General features: G+C 41.5%; 1 protein-coding gene across 1 annotated transcript in view; it reads right to left on the bottom strand.

Annotated features, from left to right (window-relative positions):
* Window positions 1–24,766, bottom strand: part of RNF182 (ring finger protein 182) — a 47,158-nt gene extending 22,392 nt beyond the window's left edge. The window contains exon 1 of the mRNA XM_040249291.1: window positions 24,721–24,766. The gene's annotated coding sequence lies outside the window, so the exon portion shown is untranslated. The remainder of the gene's footprint in view (window positions 1–24,720) is intronic.
* Between the last annotated feature and the right edge of the window lie 562 nt (window positions 24,767–25,328).

The raw sequence follows: 25,328 nt of genomic DNA, 5'->3' as shown, positions 1-25,328 counted from the left end.
CAATGCAGGAAACTCAAGAGACTGGAGTTCGATCCCTGGGTTGCCAAAAGCACACACACACACACACACACACACACATACACACACTAGTTTTATGATTGAGAGAGAAGGGGTTCAGCTTCTGGTATCTGAAGATGGTCAGAATTCATCTGGAAAATCTTTCCAGAAAAAAGGGAAACTTGTGGTGTGGCAAGATATATTAAACAGAGAAATCTCATAAAGTAGTCTAAAGCAAGGACAGCCAGCAGATAATAGAGCCAGAGCAGAGACAGGGTATAGCCGAAGACGGAAACAGAGAGGGATCCGTAGACAACTTTCAGAAGGCTTTAAACCCATCTTCAAGATCTTTTCATTGATCAGCCCAACCACAGGGACTTCAAGAGGGGCAGGACTACATTGAAAGGTAGTCAGGAACATGGCACTCTCTTTTCTTGGATTTTATCTTCAGTTGTTAAAAAAAAAAAATAGTCAATGTTTAAACATCTCATCCTTGACAATAAATATAGAAATAGAAACATCGGAGCTCAGTGTTGGAGACTGGGCTCTATCTAGAATCATGTGCAGAGCGGGGATAACTAAAATCGTGAGAGCAAGACTGGCAAACCATGAGCTTCCCAAGCAAGTCAGAGAGAAACACGGAGGTGAGGTCAGACAAGATCCGGCACATTGCTGGTGGGCTGGGAAAAGAGAGGAGAGGGAAGCAAGTAGGAAGAGGATGAGAAGGAAAACTAAAGGTCGCCCCTAAATCCAAGGAAAAGAGAGGGTGACAAGGAGCTGTCAAAAGCAGCAGCCGGGCAGCAACACCAACACTTACAGGAGACCTCACAGAACAAGTAACTGAGGGGAGACAGAGCCTGTGGGTTTAGGGTGAAAGTCTGGCCACAACAGAGAGAAAATAAGAGTGAACTCAGCACTAAAACAACAGAGAGAGGAAGCAAGAAGGAGCATCAGAACAGTCCACTGATCAAAGTGAACTCTGGATGATTCACCAGGAGAGAGCATTTCTACATTTCTCACAGTGCTAAATTTGAGCTCTTTAAATGTGTCCGTTTTTTTCCCCACTTGGCACTAATGAAAAACCAGAGGGTATTAAATCAAATTTCAGATTGCAGGCTAACTAAATAATATTGCATTGTGAACACTTAAATGTCAATCTCGCTTGAGAGCAGTGACTTAGCCATGATTAAAAACAAATGTTTTAACATAGATTAAAAACTATGGAAAGCTATGTGAAAGAATCTCACTGTTGAATTTGAAAAACGTGTTTTTCTTCCCTAATGAAACTGGAAACCAGAGCATCATGGATTCTACAGCTGCAGAAGGAGACCACTTATTCTATAACAACTGTACATCAGAGCCTTTCTGCCAGGGAGATAAAGATGCCTGGGAGGAAAGGATCCAGGACTGGGTCTGACATACAATGGACATACTCATTTAACACCTGCCAAAGGAAAATATTTGAGGACATCTGTCCTTGAGATTTGGGATTTAGATTCACTCAAAGACAAAAAATAATAATAGTAAAATAAAGACGTCTGGGAAGTGCCATACGGCTGCAGTTTGACTATCAAGACAACAGCCACGAGGCTCTTCTGAGCATGTACAGGGCCCAAGTCTAGGAGGCCTGAAACATCGACTATGTCAAAGATCTGGAATTCCATGATGGTACTTTAAAAACAAAATGATCACCTCTGGAAGATGCTAGGAAACCAACACCTTATTCTGAAGATGGATAATAAACAAAGTGAAAGACTCCAGTATTTACCCTGCTTTTCCTTTACAAACAGTTGCTTAGAGGAGCCGAATAACTGATGAGGTCAAATTCTTTATAGAAGCCTTTCAGTGAATAAACAAAGAAAGAATGATAGAATCATATTATCTTGCAACCCCTTATGAAATAATTGATGTAGGTCAGGAGTCAGCAAAAAAAAGTGGCCAACAGGCCAGAACTAATCTGGTAAGTAAAGTTTTATAGGAACACAGTTATGCCCAGTTATTTACATGTTACCTAAGGCTGCTGTGTGCAATGATGGAGACCATATGGCTCTCAAAGTCCGAAACATTCACTATCTAGCCGTTTACAGAAAGAGTCTGCCAGCCCCTGATCTAGACAATAATTACCAATGATTGCTAAAACCATCAGGCACAAAGCAGATGGGGGAGTTTATAACGGATGTGTCAGGCTGACGACACTGTTCCCAGGTCAAACTTCACCCTACAAACAGGAAGGCCAGGTAGCACGTGCCCCCTGATGTCATGCAGGAGAAAGTATGTGTGTGTGTTCAGTCAGTTGTGTCCAACTCTTTGCAACCCTGTGGACTGTAGCCCACCAGGCTCCTCTGTCCATGCGATTCTCCAGGCAAGAATGTTGGAGTGGGTTGCCATTTACTCCTCCAGACGATGTTCGAACCCATGTCTCCGGCATTGCAGGTGGATTCTTTACCGCTGAGCCACCGGGGAAGGTCACTAGAAAGTATATGCCCCCTACCCCCAAATCTTGCTCCAAAATGGAAAATCTGCCAAAGCTCCAGTTCTAATTATCAGTTTACGGGAAATACAGGGGACAGGAAAATTAAGCTACACCAGGGCAATATAATTAGCAAAAATTCATATTGTAGGAAATTCTACAGGTGAAGAATTTGGTTTCTGCAATAAATCGCAAGAGGAGGGAGAAAAGGGTGAACCTATAGATTAAAAGAGTCCTGAGACATTTACCAACTAAGTGCATGCATGGTCCTTATTTGGATCTGATTCCAACAGACCAACTGAGAAAACATTTACAAGACAATCAGGGAAATCTGAACATTCATCAGATATTTGATGACAGCAAAGAATGCTGCTTTCTGGTGTGCTAATAGCATTGTGGTTATTTTTATTTTTATTTTTTACAAAGGCAAGTCTCCTTATTGTTTTAAAGATACACTCTGGCATAGTCACAGATGAAATAATAAGACATCTGGGCTTTGTTTAAACTAATCCAGTGGGGAGGGGCAGATAAAAGATGCTAGATTGGCCATATGTTGACCATTGTTAAGCCTTCATGATTAGTAAAATAGGGATTCATTCTACCATTTTCTCTACTTTTGAATACATTTAAAGTTTTTCCATAATAAAAAGACAAAAATAAAAACCACTAGCCAAGCTTTCTGTCCCTACTTGCCAGTGTTTGTGTTCAGGGATACTTACTCTGTCCTGCTGCCCATCCACCACGGATGTGGGCTTAGTCGCTCAGTCGTGTCCGACACTTTGCAACCCCATGGACAGTAGCCCGCCAGGCTTCTCTGTCCACGGGGATTCTCCAAGCAAGAAGGCTGAAGTGGGTTGCCATTTCCTTCTCCAGGAGATATTCCCAAGCCAGTAATTGAACCTGCATCTCCTACACTGTAGATGGATTCTTAACCACTGAGCCACCAGGGAAGCCCAATTAATACCTAAAACAGCATAAATGAAAAGATTTGACATAAGTAACAAAAATGGTGCATTTTAATCTTTGAAATTTTTTAAATGCTCTAATGATCACATTTAGGCAAAATAAATAAATAAATAAATAAATAAAAGGTTTGGGTATTTTTGTTTTTTAGATGTGTGTTGGGTTTTTTTGGACTTCCCAGGTGGCGCTGGTGGTAAAGAACCCACCTGCCAATGCAGGAGACATAAGAGATGCGGATTCAATCCCCTAGGTCGGGAAGATGCCCTGGAGGAGGGCCTGGCAACCCACTCCAGTATCCCTGCCTGGAGAAGCCCATGGACAGAAGAGCCTGGCGGGCTACAGTCCACGGGGTCACAAAGAGCCGGACAGGACTGAAGCGACTTATCACGCGTGCATGTTGGCTGTTTCGTTGTTATTGTCACGTTACTGTTCCTTTATTTTTGCCGAAGCTATAGCACTGGGGCTAGGGTGGAGGGGGAGGGTCACTAAAAGCGATCTGGCAGATGGAGGCAGAAGTGTCTATACACAAGGCTCTGCTAAGTCATTAACGGGCTCAAGGACACTGCTGAGTCACTTGTCATCTCCACCCACGGACAACTTCACCTTTTAAGGTTATTTTTCTAAAGGAATGCCGTGGAGAAGCTGTGGCAGTTTGACATTTGATAAATATGCTCTGTGATAAGGACAGCTTAGGGTAAATTTCCAAATTGGGCCACAATAACTTGTCTATTCCAATCCCAGCTCTGTCTAATGAGCAGACTCTGGGATCTTGGAGTAAATCATTTGGAGAAATCATTTACCCTTTCTGGGTCATGATGTTTCATCCAAGAAATTAAGATTCTGGACTTGATGGGTAAAGACCTCCCTGTTCCAACATTACAAGGATCTAGGATTAGGGCTGGCCTTTCCATAGGTATTAGGGTGTCGGCAGTCATTCAAATGACAGCTGAGAGCATTTGAACAGTCTAACTTTCTCGCTATTCAGAGTTTATTAGACCTTACTAAATTTTCCCCTTAGGATCTGACACCTAGTAAGCAGCTTATCGATATTAACTGCTACTAATGTAAATTACTTCCAAGAAAAGTAGATTGCTGTATAACAATATAACACTGGTATATCAGAGTAGGTGAATGTAATTTCTGTGTCTCTAACAATTTTTTGGAGACTTTATTTTTTTTTAGAGCAGTTTAAGATTCACAACAAAATTGAGAGTAAGGTACAAAGATTTCCCACATCCCTTTCCCATCACACCTGTACAGCCCCCCAACATAATCCGTATCATTCATTTGTTACAACCGACGAATCTTACCTGATAATTTTTAAAAGCTATTCTCAAAATTGATTTTTACTTTTTATAATATAAAGAAAAGTATTAGATCCAAAATAAACTAGCTCTAAACGTTAAGCATTCTGTGTTGTTTCACTTAAAAAAAAAAAAAACTAAACAATAATTTGATACTATAATTTAAATATTTGTGTTTTCCAAATCGTAAACTCAAACAATATGATTCTTTGCTGTTGTTCAGTTACTCAGTCGTGTCCAACTCTTTGAGACTCCCTGGACATGCCGGGCCTCCCTGTCCTTCACTATGTCCCGGAGTTTGCTCAAACTCATGTCCCTTGAGTTGATGATGCCATCTACTCATCTCATCCTCTGTCATCCACTTTTCCTCCTGCCTCTAATCTTTCCCAGTATCAGGGTCTTTTCCAAAGAGTCAGCTCTCTGCATCAGGTGGCCAAAGTATCAGAGCTTTAGCCTCAACAATAGTCTTCCCAATGAATATTCAGGGTTGATTTCCTTTAGGAATGACTGGTTTAATCCCCTTGCTGTCCAAAGGACTCTCAAGAGTCTTCTCCAGCACCGCAGTTGGAAAGCAGAAATTTTTTGGTGCTCAGCCTTCATTATGGTCCAACTTGCACATGTATACATGACTACTGGAAAAACCATAGCTTTGACTGTACAGACCTTTGTCAGCAAAGTGATCTCTCTGCTTTTTAATACACTGTCTAGGTTGGTCATAGCTTTTCTTTCAAGAAGCAAGCGCCTTTTAATTTCATGGTTGCAGTCACCAAATGCAGTGATTTTGGAGCCCAAGAAAATAAAGTCTGTCACCGTTTCCATTGTTTCCCCATCTATTTGCCATGAAGTGATGCATATTAAAAAGCAGAGACATTACTTTGTCAACAAAGGTCCGTCTAGTCAAGGCTATGGTTTTTCCAGTGGTCCTATATGGATGTGAGAGTTGGACTATAAAGAAAGCTGAATGCAGAATTGATGCTTTTGAACTGTGGTGTTGGGGAAGACTCTTGAGAGTCCCTTGGACTGCAAGGAGATCCAACCAGTCCATCCTAAAGGGGATCCGTCCTGGATGTTCATTGGAAGGACTGATGTTGAAGCTGAAAGTTCAATACTTTGGCCACCTGATGCAAAAAGCTGACTCACTGGAAAAGACCCTGATGCTGGGAAAGATTGAGGGCAGGAGGAGAAGGGGAAGACAGAGGATAAGATGGTTAGATGGCATCACCGACTCAATGGACATGGGTTTGGGTAGACTCCAGGAGTTGGTGATGGACAGGGAGGCCTGGCGTGCTGCGGTTCATGGGGTTGCAAAGAGTCAGACACAACTGAGTGACTAAATTGAACTGAACTGAACTGATAGGACTGGATGCCATGATCTTCGTTTTTTGAATGTTGAGTTTTAAGCCAGCTTTTTCACTCTCCTCTTTTACCTTCATCAAGAGGCTCTTTAGTTCTTCTGTGTTTCTGCCATTAGGGTGTGTCATCTGCATATCTGAGGTTATTGATATTTATCCTGGCAATCCTGATTCCAACTTGAGATTCATCCAGCCTGGCATTTCGCATGATGTACTCTGTATGTAAGTTAAATAAGCAGGGTGACAATATACAGTCTTGACATTCTCCTTTCCCAATCTGGACCCATGTCCAATTCTAACTGTTGTTCCATGTCTGCTGTTCCATGTCTGATTCTAACTGCTGCTTCTTGACCCGCAAACAGGTTTCTCAAGAGGTAGGTAAGGTGGTCTGGTATTCTCATCTCTTTCGGAATTTTCCATAGTTTGCTGTGACCCACACACTAAAAGTCATTATCAAATTTTTGTAAAATTTCCTTATATAGTCATGATTGATTTTACTGTAAGAAATAATTCAAAATAAAGCATTCATAAGACCAAAATTATAATAACACTGCAGGTCAGTTTATGCAAAACAGTTTTGTCTCTTAGCTACTGATATATTTTAAGTAAAATTTCCCTAGTTCAAATTTTGCAAGATGATTTTTCAGTCTTTCCAGTCTAGTTATTGTATCTTTAAGAGACTCCTTGATTATTCCAAGATTCTAATCTAGAGAAAAAAGATTGCATGATCATACATCTGTCAACTTAGATCAAATAAAGTAATGACACTGATAATACTTTTGTGGAACTCCACTTCCATAAAGAGTGCAGTACTTGCTATCAGACCAGTAATCCCATGAAGAAAGAGAGGATACAATTTTAAAAAGCAAAAAGCTGTTCAAGTCCTTAAACAGCAACCCAAGCAACCAGGACTTGAGAAACAAGTTGCTGGAGAGAAGGGAAAAGCACTGACGTGGGTAACTTGCCATGATCTGCCACGTCGATGGTCAAGTGTACACAATTTCTGGGGGCCAGTAGACCATGAAGAAAGTGGTCGTTCAAATATTTTGGTTCAGCAGTATGTGCTCAAGAATTAGAGTTCAGGTTTACCAAAGTAAGTAGGACTGGATGAGCCACGACGCCAAAGAAAAGACATGTGCAAAGAGCGAGATTAACATTCTACAAAACATTTCCCTTCAGGATTCCTAAACTGCACATTCTGAGAAGCCAGAAAACCAGAGAAAGTGGCACACGTGATTAAAATACTTAGCAGAGATTTTGGTAGATTTGTAGGACTGAAGAAAAAAAAGTGGGGCTCAGGCTCACCAAGGAGGAAGCCCCCAGCAAACACCTTAGGTTTCAGCTGGGATCTCTAAAAGCTTGTGCCCCAGGAATAAAAGACTATCAATGTAAGATATTCCTCAAAAAGAATAAAACTCTGGCGTGGTGGACAGGAATCCACCTGCCAATGCAGGGGACACAGGTTCAATCCCTGGTGGGGTAAGATTCCACATGCCTCGGGGCAAATAAGCCCGTGTGCTATGACTACTGAAGCCTGCACTCCTAGAGCCCGTGCTCCCCAACAAGAAAAGCCACCGCAAGGAGCGCCCCGAGCACCACAAGGAAGAAAAGCCTCATCTGTCACAACTAGAGAAAGCCTGCGCAAAAGCAGTGAAGACTCAGTGCAGCCAGAAAAACAAACGAAACTCAGAATCACATCCTCTCAATTCTTGACCGAATCAAAACAAGCAGCCCCCTAACTCTGTCTTCCAGAAGAAAACTTACTGCACTCTGAAGAAAGACAGCATCATTCAGAGCTTCTTACAATTTTTACAAATACATGCTCTGACATTCTAGCAAAAATATCGTGTGAGGGGACAAGACCAAATGTCTAAAATCAGGGCAGAGGAGTGGGGCGGGGAAACATGAGATAAAGCGACCCACTGGTGATCCAAATACTGGAAGTTATCTGACATGGACATTAAAAGAACTATGATTAATATGTCTAAAAAAAAATAAAATGACAAGTGAAGAATTACACTGGAGAACTGGGACCTGTTTTAAAGAAAAAAAGGAAAGGTAAAAATCAACTAAAGATTGTAAATCTCAAAAATACAATAGCTAGAACAGATTCACTTTGGCATGATGAAGAGGTTGATAAATCACCTCCCCACAAAGCAACTATAAAGCCAGTCAGAACTGTCAAATACAATCATTTCAGCATTCTGAAAATTCCAGCATACAACAAACAGAAGGAGAACTCTGGTGAGCTTACGCTAAGTACTGTAGTGCTTTTGCCTGGGGCCCCTCCCATCACCCCCCTGCCCAGCAGTACGCTGCTTCACCCAGGGCATCACCAATTGCGAGAAACAGCAGCACCACTCCCACTGTCACGGAAGCTCACTTGATATGAAACAGTGTTGTTCAAGGTGGTGATCTCAGTTACAAGCTAATAGAGACAGCGTTTCTACTAGCCCAAGAAAACAATTATTTGAGACAAGGCATAGACAGGGTGTTCCGGAAGTTAAGACGGCAAAGACAGGCTTGAAAAATTTTCCACGTAGCCTGGGGTTAACCAGAGGCTGAGCACATACATCCCAGAGACTAACGTGTAACATACAAACACATTCACAGCCAACAGAGTCTGAATACCTGCACAGAGAAGACATGAGTGCCTGTGGAAGTAAAAACAAGAGCAGCCTTGAAAATCCCCTGAACTCGAATGGACTTCCCAGGCCACATGCAACTCTGCCCATAGAAAGGGGAAGCCTTCCTGGCTTGAGAAAATTGCGCACAACCTCTGTCTCTGGCTGAACCTACAGCTATGCAGACACAGGAAAGATCCCCAGGAAGCCAAGCTTTAAAAATAAAAGACGAGGAAAAAAAATTCAGCAGAGACATCAGTGTGTAGACTCATCATGGGGAGACAGACTTCATAGCAAGTGTCTAAGTTACCTAAAGGTCAAAGGAAAAAAGCACCATGACCATTTTAAAACATCTTGAGCAGAAAAACTAAAATACGACATCAAAACTTCTAGGATCCTATTAAAACCATGGTTTAAAGGAAAACGTAGAGTTTTGAATGCATACGTTAGAAATGGAGACTGAAAATCAATAACCTAAGTATCTTTCTCAAAAAAGGTAGACAACACCTAATTATAGTCCAAAAAAAGTTAAACTGGACACAAGAAATGGTATATAGAAATATGTCTAGGCCTGTACTTAATATAATTACATCCATAATACAAAACTTTACTACAAAGAAAACTCCAGTCTCAGATGCCTTCACTAATAAATTTTCTATCAAACACTGAAGACAGAAGTAATACCAATCTCTTCCAGAGAACTGAACAAAAGAGGGAAACACTTCCCCACTGATTTTATAAGACGAGCATATCCTTGATGCCAAAACAAGGCAAGTTCATTACACAAAAGGAAAACCACAAGCTAACCTCCCCCCTAAACATAGAAGCAAAATTCTTAAAATATTAGCAAACTGAATCCAATAAAACACAAAAATGATAGCACATCTGTTGGGTTTATGACAGGAACACAAGGTTGTGTTAACGTTTTTTAATATGATTACCATGTTGACAAAATAAAGGAGAAACAAATTATATGACAATCTCAGTAGCTGCATAAAAAGCATTTGATACAAGTCAACACATGTTCATAGTTAACTGCCTATCAAATTAGAAATTAGAGAGTTTTCTTTAACAAAAAAGTTTTCAATCAGACTCCTAAGTAAATGCCATACTTTACTGAAAGCTCTCCTTCCTGATTTTGGGAACCAGAAATATATGCCATCATCACTACTATACAAAATTATAACTGAGGCCCTAGTGCAACAAGGCAATAAAAAATAAATAAATGGAAAGTATAAGAACTGGACAATAAAAAATAAAACTCTTCCCTACATAAAATGATCATGCACAAAGAAAATCCAAATGAATCTATGGGCAAACTATTAAGACTAAGAAGTGAATGGAGCAAAATCCTTGGAAACGAGGTCAATACAACAAAATCTATCACACTGCAACAGATTTGTACAGGCAACAAAAATTAGAAGATGAAATGGTAAAAGATGTCATTTGTAATAACAACAAAAAGAATATAAGTTAATGAAAGATATACAAGAATGCTACCAATAGAACTTGAACACATTGAAGACAACCTGTAACATTCATTGATTAGAAGAGTCAATATCGTAAAGACAGTAAACTCTCCCAAACTGATCTACAAATTCAATGCAGTCCCAACCCAAACCTCGGCCAGGTCTCGTGTGTGTGGAAATTGATAGGGTGATTCTAGAATTTTTATGTAAATGCTAAACACCAAGAAAAAGACAAAAAAAAAAAGAAGAAAGACAAAAATGAAAGACTTACTCAACCTGATATCAGAACGACAATAATTTAAGGCATTTTATTAAACAAACATCCCAACAGAACAGAATACAGAGAGTCCAGAAACAGATTCACAAACATTACATGATTATTTGATTGATGAAAGAAAGGCCACTGCAATTTAGGGGAGAAAGCATGATCTTTATAATAGATAATGCTGAGTCAACAGGATATTTACATAGATATAAATAACCTTCACCCCTACCTCACACCATATACAAAACTCAATTCCAAGAGGAATATAGATCTAAATGTGAAAGGTAAAACATGGTTACACAGGTGAAAATGCTACTGACTTAGTGAAAATGCATGGAGCTATAACCTCGTATACCTTTCTGGCTGCATGCTAACTATCAATGACAAAAGTTTACTTAAAAAGAAAAACAATGCTTCCTTAAGTCTCTACATGACACATAAAACACAAAACAGATAAAAGAAAGTGAGTCTGAAAAGTCTACACACAGCAACCAGAGAGATTTTCTAGAACTCAAATACGACCACTTATGCTCCTGCTGAAAATACCGTGCTGTTGTTTAGTCACTAAGTCGTGTCCAACTCTTTGCAGCTCCAGGGGCTGTAGCGCACCAGGCTCCTCTGTCCTCCACTGTCTCCCAGAGTTGGCTCAAATTCACGTCCACTGAGTCAGGGATGCCATCTAGCCATCTCATCTTCTGCCACTTCCTTCTCCTGTTGACTTCACTCTTTCACAATATCAGGGTCTTTTCCAAAGGGTCAGCTTTTCAAATCAGGTGGCTGAAGTATTAAGCTTCAGCTTCAGTCCTTCCAATGAATGTTCAGGGTTGATTTCCTCTAGGACTGGCTGGTTTGATGTCTTTGCAGTCCAAGGGACTCTCAAGAGTTTTCTCCTGCACTACAATTCGAAATCATCAGTTCTTTGGGGCTCAGCCTTCTTTATGGTCCAACTTTCACATCTGTGAAGAATCTGCCTGTCAGCTCAGGAGATATGGGTTTGATCCCGGGGTTGGGAAGATCCTCTGGAGAAGGAAATGGCAACTCACTCCAGTATTCTTGCTTGGAAAATTCCATGGACAGAGGAGCCTTGTGGGTTACAGTCCATGGGGTCACAAAGACTCGGACATGGCTGAGTTCACACACATACACTCACATCTGTACATGACTACTGGAAAAACCATAGCTTTGACTATACAGACCTTTGTCAGCAAAGTGCCATCTCTGCCTTTTAATACACTTTCTAGACTTGTCATCGCTTTCCTTCCCAGGAGCAAGTGTCTTTTAATTTCACGGCTGCAGGAACCATAGAAGATAAAATCTGTCACTGCTTCCCCTTTTACCCCTTCTATTTGCCATGAAGAGATGGAACTGGATGATATGATCATCCTTTTTTGAATGTCAAATTTCAAGTCAGCTTTTTTCACTTTCCTCTTTCACCCTCATCAAGATGCTCTTTAGTTCCTCCTAACTTTCTGCCATTAGAATGCTATCATCTGCATATTTGAGGTTGTTGATCTTTCTCCCCGAAATCTTGATTCCAGCTTGAAAATATTTTAATGTCTTCCTAATCTGATTTCCGCTTCCTCACCAGCCACTCCCTCATCCCCTTCCCACTTCCCGCCATCCCCTCCCCAACTCTACCTATTCAAGAAGCCATATTCTCCCTAGAATAGATTCTAGGATTTCAATATGCAAAGTCCCCTCCTTTTAGCTCTTGCCTACTCTCACCAACCTGGCCAGTTTGTTTTCTATGTTTGTGAGTCTGTTTCTGTTTTGTAAAAGTTTATTTGTATCATATTTTAGTGTCCACATGTGATATCATATGATATTTCCCTTTGCCTGACTTACGTCACTTAGTATAAACCTTCGGTCCGTCCATGTTGCTGCAAGTGGCATTATTTCAATCATTTTCAGGACTGAGTAGTCCTGGGTGTTCACTGGAAGGACTGATGTTGAAGCTGAAACTCTAATACTTTTGCCACCCGATGCAAAGAGCTGACTCATTTGAAAAGACCCCTGATGCTGGGAAAGATTGAGGGCAGGAGGAGAAGGGGACAACAGAGGATGAGATGGCTGGATGGCATCACCGACTCAATGGACATAGGTTTGGATGGACTCCGGGAGATGGTGATGGACAGGGATGCCTGGTGTGCTGCGGTTCAAGGGGTCACAAAGAGTCAGACACGACTGAGCAACCGAACTGAACTGAACTGACGTTTCCCACTGTCTATATATATATATACATATATACATATACCATATCTTTATCCATTCATCTGTCAATGGATATTTAGGTTGCTTCCATGTCTTGGTTATGTAAACAGTGCTTCTATGAACACTGGGATGCATGTATCTTTTCAATCTTGAGAGTTTTCTCTAGATGCATGCCCAGGAGTAGGACGGCTGGATCATATGGTAGCTCTTACTTTTTTTTAAGGAACCTTCAGTAAAACTTTTTAAAAAGGCACTACCACAATATATTTAACCTAAATCCCACAATTTAACCACAGTTATTTTTATTTTTCTATCCTGATTTCAAAAGATGGCTCCATCTAAAAAAAATAACTGCTACATGAAATATGTCTTATAAAACACATCAATTGATGAAAATGTATTTGTAGAATCAGTTTAATAAGAAACTCCAATTATATTCATGGAAATATCATTGATGCTGTAGTTAGTATGTCTGACATTTTAATATGCTAAACTATTAAACAGTATATATATATCATTTATTTTACCTATGTAAATGAATATATTCTCTTATAAAACCAAAAAATTCATGGGCCAAATAAAGGGTTGACACCTTCAAAAGTAAAAATATGCTTACCTGAAGCTTAAAATTACATATTGGACAGCATCAGTCTAAAGATTAAAATGCCAATACTATATCTAAAGAGTATGGTTTGGAATCACCGGTTGTCATGGTGACTATAAAAAAAATGGGTGAAAAATAAATAAATAAAAATTAAAAAATTAAAAAATGGGTGAAGCCTGTGCATGAAGGTCACAGGAAGTATTACTCGGGATGTACGTAGCCCAGGTGCAGTATCTAAGCCTTGAATCTGTGATCCATAAGGAGCTGTATTTTAATGAAAAACAGTCAAACAGTAACTTGAAATCAATGTGGAATGGGATGATAACAAAAGTTCACCTAAAATGCTACCTCCAACTTACCTGAAATAATACACTTCTTTCTAATGGGTAAGTGCTTCTCCAGTCTAGAGAAGGTTTAGAATTAAACAGAGACTCTCAGGTGGCACAGGAGTAAAGAACCCCCCTGCCAATGCAGGAGATTCAAGAGACTCAAGTTGGATCCTGGGTCAGGAAGAATCCTTGAAGTAGGAAATGGCAACCCACTCCAGTATTCTTGCCTGGAAAATTCCACGGACAGAGGAGTGTGGTGGGCTCCGGTTCACAGGATTGAAGAGAGTCAGACTGGGCGTGCACAGCAGCATAGAGACGACAAGGAAAATGAGACTCATGTTAATACTTTTTAGAATATTTTAGAAATATGTTTTATATTAACTGGAACAGTTTGTGCATAATTATTACGTTTTTAATGTTTAAAGGAATCTGACATAAACTGACATGTGATTCTCCTTAAAATGTGAGCTATATTTAGACATATGATTTATTTAGATTGAAGTGTTTAAAAGGATTTGGCTGTCTATAAAATATTAATTTTGTAAGTGATGGAATAGTCAAAGGAAACTGAGCTAAGTATTTGGAAAGGCTTCACTCATTTGAATCATACATTTGCCCATTGAGCATCTGATTTGTTTAAAAAGAAAATCAAATATATTAAATAAATATATACAATTGAAAATATTTTAGGGTTTAAATTTAACTAAGTTTACAAGTGAGACTGATAGTTTAAGGAACTCAATCTGTTCAATTTGAACTAAAGTTTCATCAAAGAAAAAGAGATGGTGATTGCTCACATTTAGCAGACTTATAAGCGGAATAAGAAGATATGTAACTTAAACGCTTAAAGGCAACTCGATATTTATTTTTACCTGTAAAAACATCAAATATTACCGAAATTGTCCTTTCTGCAGACAAAATTTACTCTTAACAGCTAATAAGACTTTACAAATATTAATTCACTTAACCCTCACAACCCAACGAAGTAAGTAATATTCTCCCCATTTTATAAGTCAAGAAATGAAGGCACAGCATTTTTAAGCCACCACCCTAAGGTCATAGAGCTAGACGGTAGCACAGCCAGAGTTCAAATACAAGCTGTCTGGCATCAAAATTCACACTCTTAACCATTGTGCTTTGCTGACTCTCAGACTGCCCTTGAACATGAAAGAGAAAGCTCATCCTGACAAAAATAACTAGTTGTTCAAAAAGGTGAGCTTTTACATGCTGTTAAGATGTTAACGAAAAATCTCGTTTCTCTTTTTTTCCCAGTAACTATCAAGAAAGGTTTGCGCTAGGAATTCCAGGAAAAACCCATGATGCACAAGGGAGTGACCCAAATGAGAACAGTTTCCAAGGCTTCTAACTTCATCCTGACCCTGCGACTCCAGGCCGCTGGCGTTCTAAGACCAGGAACTCTCCCGCAGCGACAGAGAACATGTTGCTCTGACTCTCAAAGAAGTCCAGCCTGAGGAAAATGATACTTATTGAGTTACTTTTCATTGCATTTCTTTTCATCCTGTAATATCTCATCTGGCCTCTTTTTGGGTGTGTGTTGCAGGGAGGGGGCGGCGTTAATTCTCAATCCAGGGCACAGTACAAAATAAAACAAAATAAATTCAGGAAAGAGAAGATAATTCCTTTTAATTTTGTTTTTAATTCTAAAAATACACTTGGGCGGGGGGAGACTTCGACCCCTCCTTCTACACCAAAACCCCATCTGGGAGTCTGTGGCAAAGAGCATAAACAAGGACTATGGTTTTGATTACCTCCTGAGAATCATCTCCCCCTTCAACACTGACCACACCTACCACCCTGAATCTTTCCTACCAAGCAGCCACTCTTTCCAAAGCAAAGGTAATTAAAATGCATGTTCACTGCAGCAGGAAGCTGTTCTTTGTTGACTGGCAATTAACAAAGCAAGCATAGTCAATTTCAGATTGTGATTTATCACACAGAGGATGGTTTTAAATTTACCAACCCTGTGTGATCTTGGATAAGCTATTTATTAGCATTTTTATAGATGCAGAAAGAAAAGTGATTGTGAAGATCAAGAGATAACTAAATGGACTCCTGGGGTGCCAGGTAAGTGATCAATAAATGATAGCTGTCACAATATCTATTATTAAAAGAACCTACAGAGCTGTGTTTCCTTGCTTGCTTTTTTGGACACCTGTCTTTTGTTTAATTTTGCTTTTCATATAGCTTAAATAAGAAAAGCCCCCTGAAATTAAAACACTTGATCACTCTTCTATGGAGACAGTGAGAACATGAGTTTATAATGGGGTGGGGCAGATAGAAGATAAAATAGCAAAAGCAATGTAAAGACAGATGTAAATCATTTTTAAAGATCCATTTTTTGCTCTCTTGACTTGAATAATCAAAGATTATGCATAACTGCGAGTATAAACTTAAGCTCAGTTCACTCAGCCGTGTCTAACTCTTTGCAACCCCACGGACTGCAGCAAGTCAGGCTTCCCTGTCCATAACCAGCTCCCGGAACTTGCTCAAACTCATGTCCATCGAATCGGTGATGCCATCCAACCATCTCATCCTCTGTCGTCCCCTTTTCCTCTCACCTTCAATCTTTTCCAGCACCAGGGTCTTCTCTAATGAGTTACTTCTTCACATCAGGTGGCCAAAGTACTGGGGTTTCAGCTTCAGCATCAGTCCTTCCAGCGACTATTCAGGATTGATTTCCTTTAGGATGGACTGGTTGGATCTTCTTGCAGTCCAAGGGACTCTCAAGAGTCTTCTCCAGCACCACAGTTCAAAAGCATCAATTCTTCGGCACTCAGCTTTCTTTATAGTTCAACTCTCACATCCAGACATGACTACTGGAAAAACCATAGCTTTGAATAGATGGACCTTTGTCAGCAAAGTAATGTCTCTGCTTTTCAATATGCTGTCTGGGTTGGTCATAGCTTTTCTTCCAAGAAGCAAGAGTCTTTTAATTTCATGGCTGCAGTCACCATCTGCAGTGATTTTGGAGCCCCCCAAAAATAAAGTCTCACTGTTTCCATTGTTTCCCCATCTATTTGCCATGAAGTGATGGGACTGGATACCATGATCTTCGTTTTCTGAATGTGGAGTTTTAAGACAGCTTTTTCACTCTCCTCTTTCACTTTCATCAAGAGGCTCTTTAGTTCTTCTTCACTTTCTGCCATAAGGGTGGTGTCATCTGCATATCTGAGATTATTGATATTTCTCCCGGCAATCTTGATTCCAGCTTGTGCTTCAAAATTAAGCTAGCTAGAGTTTTTTATAATTTATACACACACACACACACACACACACACACATAACCTTTTAAGATATGACCATCAGGAATCCAAATAAATTGAAAATGAAACTGTGATCTTTGATTTCTTATGTTGTATTTCAAATAACTAAAAGTGAAAGTGATTTTGTGGTGCCCTGATGATACATTTTGGAGCTTGGATAACTGAAGGAATGCTACTCTGTTTCCTCGGTGGTGTTAGTGGTCTCTCTGCCAATGCAGGAGACAAGAGAGGCGAGTTCCACCCCTGGGTGGGGAAGATCCCCTGGAGGAGGGCATGGCAACCCACTTCACTATTCTTGCCTGGAGAATCTCATGGACAGAGGAGCCTGGCAGGCTACAGTCCATAGGGTCGCCCAGACTTGAACATGACTGAAACGACTTAGGATGCACGCATGCAGGAAACCTGAGTCACTTTCCTAAGACCCTAACATTGACACTTTTAAGGTCCTCAATACTGACTTTGGAACTAGGTTTTAAAATAATCATTTTATATCACATAAAAAAATCTTTTAGGCATTCATTTAAAGAAAGCACATTTGTATTTATCTTATCTTTGGAAATGAATAAGGCATAGTTCTTGTTTACAGTCTGGCACACATTTCGTAAAGAATCCACCTGCAATGCAGAAGACCCTGGTTCGATTCCTGGGTTAGGAAGGTCCACTGGAGAAGGGACAGGCTACCCACTTCAGTATTCCTTGACTTCCCCTGTGGCTCAGCTGGTAAAGAATCCACCTGCAATGCAGGAGACCTGGGTTCAATCCCTGGGTTGGGAAGATCCCCTGGAGAAGGAAAAGGCAGTCCACTCCAGTATTCTGGCCTGGAGAATTCCATGGACTGTATAGTCCACGGGCTTGCAAAGAGTTGGACAGGACTAAGCGACATTCACTTTCATTTCACACACACACACACACACACAAAATATATATGTGTATGTTTTCAAACAACATGCTAAGTTGTTTTTCGGTTTTGGTTTGGTTTTTAAATAGGTATAGACAGAATTCTCTTGCAAGAGAATGAGTGAGAAGGGAACATTACCTGGTCCTCAGGACAAGACAGAGCTACTGAGAAAAGACCAGACAAGCCTACAGCACAGGCAATGATAGCCATTATCTTGTAGTCGCTTACGATTATGCTGCTGCTGCTAAGTCGCTTCAGTTGTGTCTGACTCTGTGTGACCCCATAGACGACAGCCCACCTGGCTCCTCTGTCCCTGGGATCCTCCAGGCAAGAACACTGGAGTGGGTTGCCATTTCCTTCTCCAGGGCATGCGTGCATGCTAAGTCGCTTCAGTCATGTCCAACTCTCTGTATGCCATGGACAGCAGCCCACCAGGCTCCTCTGTTCACAGGATACTCTAGGCAAGAATACCGGAGTGGGTTGCCATTTCCTTCTCCATACCATGATTATAACCTGCAAAAATACTGAATCACTGTGCTGTCCACCTGAAAACTAATATAATACTGCAAATCAACTACACTTCATTCTTTTAAAAAGGTGAGCCCAGACTGATGATACTCCACATAAGGCAATCCCAAATAGACAAATGTAAAAGATACCTTTACATGTATATAGCAAAGCTAACACCCCTGAAAATATACATTCTTTTAATATATGAATACAAATAAGAAGTGAAAGAACAACTATCTTTGAAAGTATCTTTTCCATAAATTAGTCTGTTCTAGTTTTTAAGTAAGGAAAATACTGACATAGGTCACAATATGCTATGAAGAAATAATTCTTGCTTTATTCTTGAAGAAATAATTCTGGCTTTAGGTTTTGTTCCTTTTTATTAAAATAAGGGGGAATAAAAACAAAGTACCATTACAATTGACGCCTTTATTTCCACACTTGATATCAGTTAATTAAAAAGCATTCCCTGACATAAAGAAGCCAGGATTCTGGTACCTTTTTGCCTGCGTGCTTGTATGTGCTCAGTCATGTCCAACTCTTATGACCCCGCAAACTGTAGCCCACCAGGCTCCTCCATCCATGGAATTCTCTAGGCAAGAATACTGGAGTAAGTTGCCATTTCCTCCTCCAGGGAATCTTCCCAACCCAGGAGTCGAACCCGTGTCTCCCGTGTCTCCTGCTCTGGCAGGTGGATTCTGTACCACTGAGCCACCTGGGAAGCCTCTGCACTTTTAGAATAATATAACAGAAAGATCACATCAGTTTCCTCCTTCTTAAAATGGGGATCATAGTAGTACCTACTTCACAGAGTTCTTAAGAAGATTAAATAGATTAATATTTGTGAAGTATTCAGAAAAGCGCCTGGCCACTAAGAAGCACTTGCAAGGGTTTGACTGATAGAAAAATGATGGAACTGCAATCATGCTAACCAGGGTCTGAGGAAACCATATGAAACAAGACAAAATGCCAGATGAGACCACACAGAAACCTTTCATTAGAGATTTACAATTCAAGAGTTTGAGTAATCATCTGTCCTTCAATTCAACTATGCCTGACACATCACGTCGTAATAAAATTGTGTAAAATGCCATGTCTTCCTTGAAGGAGCTACGACTGTAATAGACGGAAGATGGTTCACAATAGACTGATACTCAGAGAAACAATTTCTCATTTAAACGCCCCCAAATACGTGGGACAAACCCATAGTTTTCTTTTAAAGCTCCATTACTGTCTTGGCTATTTAACTGGTCTCCCTGACCAATTATGAGCTTCCCCGGTGGCTCAGATGATAAAGCGTCTGCCTGCAATGCGTGAGACCCGGGTTTGATCCCTGGGTCAGGAAGATCCCCTGGAAAAGGAAATGGCAATCCACTCCAGTACTCTTGCCTGGAAAATTCCATGGACGGAGGAGCCTGGCAGGCTACAGTCCATGAGGTCGCAAAGAATCGGGCACGACTGGGTGACTTCACTTTTCCTGACCAGTTATACAATATAACCATGTGGAAAATCTTTATTCTTATGTCCTAACTTGTGGTTTATAATATTCAAAGTGTGCTTACATCCCAGTTCAGGGGAGTCACTTTTTACTCAGTTGGGAGGAAAAGTAGGGGTAAGTGACCAGAACAGCCTCTCTGCTGTAGGAGTGACCAGTCTCTGGAAACCATGTAAATACTCGCTGGGGAGTTGCTTTAGGATTCTGGACCACAAGGTGCTGAAGAGATGATCTGTGCCATCCATCTTTTTCCACCCCCTCACCCCAAGCCCTGAAAGGTCTCAGTATACATTAATCTCAAATCCCTTGGACAGCAAGGAGATCAAACAACTCAGTCCTAAAGGAATTCAATCCTAAATATTCATTGGAAGGATTGATGCTGAAGCTGAAGCTCCAATACTTTGGCTACCTGATGTGACTCATTGGAAAAGACCCTGATGCTGGGAAAGATAGAGGGCAGGAGGAGAAGAGGGTGACAGAGGATGAGATGGTTGGATTGCACATGAGTTTGAGCAAACTCCAGGAGATAGTGATGGACAGGGAAGCCTGGCGTGCAGCAGTCCATGAGGTTGCAGAGAGTCAGACATGACTTAGCGACTGAACAATACTTTTTAACTCACTGAACGCTCCACCTTGAGATTCTTTGGCTTTCACTTCAACTGGTTATGAGGTATAAAGCAGAGATCTAGATCTAGGCAGTTAGGGAAAATAGCACTTCATCACCTAACAGGATTCCAGATTTTCCTATCCACCACACGACCTCTGTACATGTCCAAATGTAAAATTAAAGATTATAACATGGCCTGGATGGGAGGGGAGTTTGGGAGAGAATGGATACATGCATATGTATGGCTGAGTCCCTTTGCTATCCACCTGAAATTCTTACAACATTGTTAATCAGCTATACTCCAATGTAAAATAAAGAAAGCTTAAGAAGAAAAAAAAAGATTATAACATGAAGTATGAGTTTTTAATACACACCATTATAAAGTAAGTTTTCTAATATTCTAGTTGAAAAACATGTTAACCAACTTATATTTTCTAAAAGCCCTGGAGGGTATAAAATTACTTACAAAGCATTAAAGAATTAACTGGTAACTTTTCCCCATAAGAAAAGGAAGGCAAACATAGAATATTTGGGTATTAGGTATCATAAACAATGAGTTACACATATAATAAGAAAATTTGTAATAGTCGGAAAACAAGTAATTCCTCAACTATAAGATCTCAGATGACTTTATCAAGCAATACAGAATAAAGAAAAGGAATCAGCTGATAAACATTTGCTGACTGATGTCCAAAACTATTCTATATAATTGCTGCAAAGAACTGGTACATATGGAAATCAAGCGTTGATCTCGAACTATGTTTATAACACTCCAATTCTGTGCCAGACTGAATAAATATATGCATTTCCCATTTTGTAAAGTGGTTTACAAAATGGCTTAAGAGATCTTATCCTCATTTTAACTGAGAGCAGGAAAAAAATGAAACACACGCCCACAAAAGTTTCTCAGCCTCCGTCAATCTCTACTAACTGTCCATAGCACAAACACCCCTTCCTATTACCACAGGCATGGGTTTCCCATGCCTCTTCTCAGCACTGTGGTTACAATCAACACTCACCACACACAGCAGGTCAGCTGACAATACCTTACATTTACAGCATTTTTTCTTGAAGTCCCAGGGCTAACATTATTCTCCCCAGCCACAAATCCAAATCCAAGTGTTTTGGCAATGAAGAAATCATGTTTTAAAAAACTATCATCTTTTTCACAAATACACTTTTACAAATGCTACAGCACACTGTACGAGATGCTAAATTACCAGCCAGTCATCACGTTATCACAGAGCTAGAAATTGCTAGCGAACACTGACCCAGAAACAGCCAACAAAGCCTCCAATGGTCTGATGTTGCCCATGCAGGCTCATATGGTTAAAAATATGACTTTCAGTCACACAAGAACAATGTTAATCTGACTTAAATGAGAACATTTCTTGACTCCTTTTATCTCTTTGGACATGCTCCCTAAGTCAAGTTACAGAATACTTCAGGCTGTGTTTATAATTATCAGACCAAATTTTATAACGTATACCAAAAATTAGGACCAGGGTTTTATTTTAATTATTAAATTAAGACTATAAAATTATGATGTTACAAAATTATAAAATAACTTTACAAAATTAAGACTTTTCTAATTTTAAGGCTCTGAAGCTTAGAAATGCAAAAGACTTCTACTACTGTGAATGAGCCAGTGACAACTGGTATATTACACCTAAGGGTGCTCTGTGCTGTTCCCTACTTCCACCAGGTGGCCAATCTCAACCATGGACCTACTCCACACTCCCACCTGCATTTTCTAAGGGGGTTCTATAGATATCACAGCATTTTTTTTTTTTTTGGCTTTCATTATTTGGTCATGCACATACCTCGTGATGCTAGTAACACATATAAATATGCCAAATTATTGTTCTTCACTGACAAAAGCTTCATTTCTTGCTTCAGAGCTTGTGTAAATAAACCACTAGGACAAAGCTGTGCTTGCAATACGTGCCTGTTTATTTCTGATGTTTACTGACTTTATTTTCTTGGCAGAAAGTGATCCAGCTTTAAAGATGCCAAACTATATTGAATCCTGTACCTTGGGTGAGCTAGTAGCAAAGGCAAAACACGAGTTATCACTGTGCTGAATTAACATTGGCTATCTCCAATCTTCAGAATCCAAACTAAGGACCACAGACTAGAAATCATAGTGAGGGGTCCATGTAGCTGAAAAGCAGGTCCAGAATCCTTGCACTTGAATCTTGGATTTGCTAACAAAGATGTGAATAACGCTGTACTGTTGCTGCCTCAGAAAGAACACAAAACTAACTATTTTTAGTAAAAAAATGAAACGATATTCTGTCTATAGAATAGGACAAGGCCTCAATGTTCATCCTAGTTGCCTTTCATGCTTAAATGAAAAAATGCTTATTTTTCCTCTCCTGGTTATCTTCTGAAAACAGATCAACTTCATTTTAATCAATGGACCATTTCACTACCATCACTGCAGTGTCTGTGAATAACTCTACAGGTTAAGATTCAGTTTAATAACAAAACCAACTATGAAATAATCTGCAAATTATTGCTGCAACTCAATTCTTTATAGTTTCCAATACAATCTTCTAATGAAGTGACATCACTTAAAATTACTAGGAAATATGAACAGACTCAGAAACCTAGTAATCAGTCAGCTAACAGGTGCTGAAATCCCAAAAGAGAGAAGTATCAGATAATCACTTTATGTCTGACACCTCAAGTAGCTTTAATATCCATAATTCTAATCAACTTAACTGCAATTCAAAATGATCAGTGCCAATGGTTTCTTCTCTTTAACTACCTTTAAACAAAAATACAATTTCTTGCTTTCCATAAAATTTTCTCTGACCTCTTCCAACTTAAAGATTATTTTGCTAAGTTGGGTATACAATTCAATATCTTCCTATTATCCCCTATTTCAAAAAAATTAACAAATACCTTATTTCCTTCTGCACTGATCAGCTTATTTCTTAAAAATGAAAACTGTCTTCTTTCACAGGAGTACACCTAAAGATGATACCTGCTGCTGCTGCTAAGTCGCTTCAGTCATGTCCAACTCTGTGTGACCCCATAGACGGCAGCCCACCAGGCTTCCCCATCCCTGGGATTCTCCAAGCAAGAACACTGGAGTGGGTTGCCATTTCCTTCTCCAATGCATAAAAGTGAAAAGTGAAAGTGAAGTCGCTCTGTCCTGTCCGACTCTTCGCGACCCCATGGACTGCAGCCCACCAGGCTCCTCTGTCCATGGGATTTTCCAGCCAAGAGTACTAGAGTGGGGTACCATCACCTTCTCCAAAGATGGTATCTAAGTCTTCACAAATCTATTTTTAATCTACTCTATGTCTGCTACAAACTAAATATCACGAAATGATGGCAGGGTTGGGGCCCACTGAGAAAGGAGAACACTACCCATAACTTGAGCAGGTCTCCATCCAGTAACCCTATGCCCTTGGCAACGGATCGTAACCCTCTCACCACACTCATAAACAGATACAAACACCGCCCAGACACCTGCCCTCAGAGGAGCTTTGGTTTGCTTCCTCACCTATAGAAACCAAAAAAAGGCATTTCCAGTTCCTTAAAGCACGAACACATTACCTTCCAGAAACAAAAGCGCTGACATGGGTGCCAAGCATCTAATCTACAAAAGTACTGGTCCTGTTAACTCTCGTAATGCCGGAGGGAATCCCAAGCTACCTCTCCCATTTAGTTACAGGTGCCAGCACCCATTCCAAAGATAAAGGTGCTGATGTTCAAAAGCCCAGGGAACTTCAAAAGCGCCTCAAAATGCTCCCGTCCCAGGCATCGAAACCTGGGCTCACTTTTCAGAGATTGTTAAAAACAATAATAATAATGAAGTCTCATTTGTTCCCTTGGCGACCCATAGCATCATCCCTCCCTCAAAGACGATCAACTCGGCAACATCAAAGTCGCAGAGGGAAATATTTTCATATCTTTTTGTCTCCCCCCGCCCCCCTCCCGCCAAAAAAGCCTCGATAACACTCCAAAAGAGACAGAGAAGGACGGATAACGTAGCCAGGTACCACCCCCGCCTCTCCGCACGGCCTCACCCCGCGCACCCCGCTGGCTCTGGTCACCCCAGCGCCCTGCACTCGATCGAGCGGAACCGGGACGGGCCGGGCCCGTCGGGCGCGCCGGCCGCGAAGTTTGCCGCCCGCCGCCGCGCCCTGGGGCGCCGTCCGGAATTGCGGGGCGGCCCGGCGGAGAGACCGTGTCCGGCGGGGGCGCACCCCTCCCCGGAGACCCGCTCCCCGCGGCGGGTGGACGCCCCCCGTCCCCACCCCCCGGCGCCGGGCCCGAGCCTCCGCCCCCCCAACCCCCGGGCGGCGGGCGCGCTCGCCTCACCTGACCCGCGGGCGGCCGCGGCAGCGGGTGTGTGAGCGGCGGCGGCGGCGGGCGGCGCGGGCCCGGGAGCCGCTCCGGCGGCAGCGGCGGCGGCGCCTGGGAGGGGAGGGAGGCGCCGGCGGAGGAGGAGCTCGGGCGAGGAGCGGGCGGACGGCTTTGTTTCCACGGCGCGGAGCCGCCGACCCTGCGTCACCATGGCAACCGCCGGGGGGGCGGGCCCCCATCCCGGGCCCAGCGAGGACCCCTGGGCATCCGGGGTCCGGGACCCCCGCCCTTCCTCTTCCCAGTCTGGCTGCTCCGAGGGGACAAGGACCACCACCACCACCACCCCCACCACCACCTCCTCCAAGGAGCCGCCACCAGCGCACACGCCCCTCTCTCAAGGGCCCAAAGCGTTCGTCTGGCCCCAGCAAGAGGGGAAGAGGGGGCGAGAGGAGCCCACCCTGGCCCCGATGCCTACTGGCATCCCCCGTAGGCACCCTCTTTGGCTTCGCGCACCGGACATTCCCAAAGCCCACCACCACCAACCACACCACCACCACCCCACCTTTCTCCTCTCTGGCGCTGTGCCCTCAACGTGGAAATTCACTGAAGAGAGGAGAAAGCGG

The sequence above is a fragment of the Oryx dammah genome, unplaced genomic scaffold (genome assembly GCF_014754425.2).
Source record: "Oryx dammah isolate SB20612 unplaced genomic scaffold, SCBI_Odam_1.1 HiC_scaffold_11, whole genome shotgun sequence".
In the NCBI taxonomy this organism is placed as follows: Eukaryota; Metazoa; Chordata; class Mammalia; order Artiodactyla; family Bovidae; genus Oryx; species Oryx dammah.
This window is presented reverse-complemented; position numbering and strand designations above follow the sequence as displayed.